Source organism: Neovison vison, chromosome 6 (assembly GCF_020171115.1).
Source record: "Neovison vison isolate M4711 chromosome 6, ASM_NN_V1, whole genome shotgun sequence".
NCBI lineage: Eukaryota > Metazoa > Chordata > Mammalia > Carnivora > Mustelidae > Neogale > Neogale vison.
The window spans coordinates 92,756,123-92,760,971 of NC_058096.1; positions in this window are offsets into that span (position 1 = coordinate 92,756,123).

Sequence of the window (4,849 nt, forward strand, 5' to 3'; positions counted from 1 at the left end):
TGTGTATATATATATATACATATACATGTACACACATATGTATATATGCATATATATACACACATATATACACAGATTGCTATATAAATATATACTTATATGTATACAAATTGATGTTAGTGAATGAGAACAATAAATTAAGTGGAAAATGTGACAAAGCAATATGTATATAATATAGATCTAGTTATATAAAAAATGCAAAAAGAAAGTGAGTGTGTCTCCATCTACTTGTCTATCCATCTATCTATACACACAGTCACGCATGTGTAAATGCAGCTAAGAGAACCAGAACTGAGCACACTGGATGGGTCACCGTGGTTATTTGAGGTAGCTGAACAGGGGGAAGGACAGGCAAATGCTTTTTTTCAATTTTTTTTTCAGTAATTTTTTTATGTTGTTTAAATCTTTAATTCATGTGTTGCTTAGGTAATTACAAACTTAAAAACCAAGAAAGGACTTTGGCTGCCCAGGTGAATATTTGAAAGTGAAAAAGCTTAAAAAAAAGAAAGTGGTGGCAGCTCTGATTTCAGGTAGAGCTGTTTAGCCCCAACATTTGTGTTTTTTTCTACAAAACCATGTGGCCTTTAAAATGTGTGATTAATGTTTAAAGAATCCCATGAAAGGAGATGGTGGGTCTCCTGACTCCCCTTGATCCTTAGAAGACCCTGCTTATGTGTAGCTGAGTTGGGGATACATCAGAATTCCATCTTTAATCTCTGAACCAGTCAATATATATTGAGTACCTATGATGTGCCAGTTGCACTGTGAAGCCCAGAGGGGGCTACAGAGGTAAATAAAGTAACGACTCTGCCCTTAGGGTGTTAACAGCATCATGAGCAGACACACTGGTATCCAGACCACTGACAGACTCCAGTGTTACACCTGTGGTGGCAGTGGGAGGAACAGTGTGCCATGGGACATCCAAGAGGGACAATGGTCAGACAGGGGCTTCCGATACAATTTATTGGGTACCTAGGTCACTGTCCAGGACCTGGGCATGTTGGAAGATATTAAGATGCAGCTGTGACCTTCAAGACTATGGATTATTGTAGGAAAGAGAACATTAAAACACGGAAAAATAATAGAGATCAATAAAAGCCAGAAATAATATATAATGGACTGATAAGTAATGTGAGTTAGACTCTAAGTGACATAGGATTTCAGAAAAGGAAGTGATCACTGTGGCTAAGAACTGTAGAAGGTTTCATAAGGAAAACAACAACAACAACAAGTATAGTACCAGTATTCTTTCTGCTTGCAGTTGCCCTATAAAAGAGGAGTGGACACTCTTGAAATTTACATTTTGAGATTAGCCTTTGAGTAGACTGTCTGCATTCTCTGACCCTTGTTCAAAAAACAAAACAAAACAAAACAATAAAACCCGAAGAAAATAACAATTAAATGCATCCATGGCTTCACTATATATATATATATATATATATATATGTATCAGGCATCACAGATGTCTCCCTTCCCTTTTTTTCTTCTCCCTCCTCCTTTGCTGTCTCCATCCCTCCCCTCCCTCTCTTCCTCTCCACCTTCCCTTTTTTCCTGCTGGTATTTCTGACACTGGGCATGGAATCAGGCACACTTGACTTAAAAAAAAGAAAAAGAAAAGAGGTTTCTACTCTAAAGAATAGGAGAATAGAAGTCAGAGAAACTAGCTGTTTGAGGAGTTTTCCTTTAATAGACCATTAACCTGTGTTCTGGATCTTTTTAGTAGTACTATGATCATGTATCTAAGTACCTAACCCAGTGCTGGATCGTACTAGATTCTTAGTAAGCATTGCTTCTCTTCTGTACCCTCTTCTCTTACCTCTTCCATAAGCCTTTAGTGATCCAGTTTGGGGAGAAGAGAGAAAAACCCATGTGGGTGGGACTGTAAAAAATAATCTGGGACTGAGGGCTGTGTATCTGGAACAAATTTGATTTTCAACAGTCAATTCCTGCCAGTGTCTCAATATTATAGGGACTGGGTCAACTATTACTGAACTACTCTGAACTTCTTAGAGGAAAGATAATGCAAGCATATTAAAAAATGTATATGGATGTAGAGAAACCATGTACACTGTTAAGTAATTGGGATGGCTATTTTTGAAAAAGATATTTCTATCATATCAACTTTTTTTTCTATTTTTTTGGGTTTTAATCATTTTAAAACAGATAAAAATCTTCCACAGCCAGTCTGACTCATACTTATTTAATTAAAGACTGAACTCAAAACTCAGCCCCTCCATGCATTTTTAAAAAATGATAATTTTTAAAATTATATAAGTATGCACTCTCACCATAGAGATTCTGTAAAATAGATAAACGGAGTGTAAACGAATGAACAAACAAAAAGGCATAATCTTACAAACTGGAGAAAACTGTTAGTGTTTGGTTCCAAGTTCTAGTCTTTGTTATGCTTTCCTGTAATATAAGTATTCCATGTACTTAGTTGGGATCATACTTTTTGGATTTGGTTAGATAGTTCTTAGTGTGACCCAGTTTATAATCTTTATTTCACAATAGTCCTGATGTGGCTAGAGAAGAGGCTCGTCTTTGAACCTGGTTGTACAGTCCATGCCAAGGCCTCTCTCTCTCTATTGTCCAGAGTGTGGAAGGCCAGGGAGGGGCCCCAGAGGAGCTTCTGCTCTGTTCCTGGCAGGGCAGACTGTGGGAGCGGTTGCTCAGTCTGAGAATGGATCATGGCAGCTGACTGCTACAGAGGTTCTTGGAGGGCTGACTGGATGTTAGAAACAAGAAACACTTGAGTTAATTGGCACATGTCCTGGGATCTAAATTAAAGCAAGGTGACAAGTTAGGACTTGATGTGACCTGAAGGTGATGGACCACTGGACCAAGAGCAGGCAGGAGTAAAGAAAACATTCCAAGAGCATTATTAGACAGATAGAAGACTTTTGCCATTAGCCCTCTTTGCTCTTCCCTGGGTGACTGAATGTATTTATAACAGGCTTTGGTGGCCCTGAGCTTTTATGTATGAAGGGTAGGATGGCAGCATGTTTGGAAAAGGAGACAGGTCTTCATACTAGAATTTTTGCACGTATATATTTATTTGGGATAAATATATATATTTATTGGGGATCTGCTAGAGATTGTGGGAGCAGGAGTGTTAAAAGATCCCTCTCCTAACCACCATTTACTGAATATTGCCCTTACTGATTATTTCTCTGGAGCCCAAGAACGACCCTTAGTCCAGGAGAACATTTAGAGCACTGTTTGAGGGGATTCCTTATCATCTGAACTGACTAGGGATACCATGCAATGTCCCTAGGCCCATGGTAGTTTAGGAAATCTGTGTCCTTTTATGTTGGATAGCTGATAGCAATACTCTTTAATTCAGTATGTATTTATTAAGCACCCACCATGTGTCAGATATTGTGCGGAATACTGAGTGTATAAAGACTAGTAAAAATGATCCTTGTGCCCAGGAAACAATATATAGAGAGGCAGACTTATAAAAACATTAATATAAGTCCTAGAGTTAGTGGTAGAATCATGCTCTTTGTCCAGTAGTGAGAGTTGAATAGTGAGTGGTCCTAATGGATGATTGTTGAACGATTATACATTGTAGTTAACCTACCTACCACAGCCTTTTATTGGAAGCCGAGTTTTGCATATGACCTCTGTCATGCGAGCTTGTCATGCTCAAAACTTGTGTTCTGAATCCTGAGCAAATACATGACTGTCATTTCTTTCCTGCTGTCTTTACAATGTGCTTTCTTTGGAATAGTCTTTTTGATGTATAGCTTTCTCCTTAATTCAGCATTTTACCTCATTTGTCATCCAGCAAGCTAGGAATTTGTGAGACGTTGCCAATTTGTTTATTCCTCCAGTGATCTTTAGAGGTGGGTTCAGGATTGTAGCAGCATTTCCTGGGACTCAGATGGGATAGGCTCACTGAGGAATGGTTCTAACCTTTGGTATTTGGCAGTGTCCTGATACGGTCAGATCTTTGTCACAGCCGGAGAATCACTGGGGACTTGGAGCTGCAACTTCGGATTGCTCCTGATGCTGTGTCAATAAGATGTTTATTTCATGACTCCTAATGGTACAACATTGTGAATGTGCCTCTTAGACAAAACCAGATCTGACTTTTGATCTTTTTAGAGTAAAATAAAAAATTTAAATTTATAGAAGTTAGCTAGTTCTCTTACAACCATAGGCAGAGGCTGTGTATGCTATTGACTGTGTTCATCTTCCGTAGGTCTCTAGGGTTATGGCTCTCAAGCTCTAGCATGTATAAGAATGGGGGCAGGTTAAAACACAGATTGGTGGGCTCCCCCTCCACGATTTCTGATTTAGTACGTCCAGATGGGGCCCAAGAAATTGCATTTCTAGGAAGTCCCTGGTATTGCTTCTGCTGATCTAGGGACCACACTTTGAGAACCACTGATCTAGGAGACCCCCTTACCTTGTAAAACTGTTATTACTTTCTAAAATGTAAAATTGAAAACAAAAACCTACTGCAAGTTGAATTCTCATTTGGAATAGCCAGAGTTCTGAGGAAGATTAGAAAATGTGCTGTGTTTAAGTGTTTTCAGGGAGGGAGACAACAACTTTCCTCAACTTACTCAAATAGTTTTTCAGTGGAAAAAAAACACAACTCTTTAAAGGCTTTACCTGAAATTTACCTCATCTTTGTTGTAAATTTTCTGACCTTGGAAAGGTGGCATCATATAGTAATTAAAGACCATTATTAGTCTTCTCTATTTCCTCCCACTTCATGTTCCCAGTCTAAGTAATATATTGCTTTAGCATCCTAAGACTGACCTTAATTTAATTTTGATAAACAAAAAGATGTTGAATAGTAAGGCCAATTATCTTTGATGAAAGAAGGCTGAAC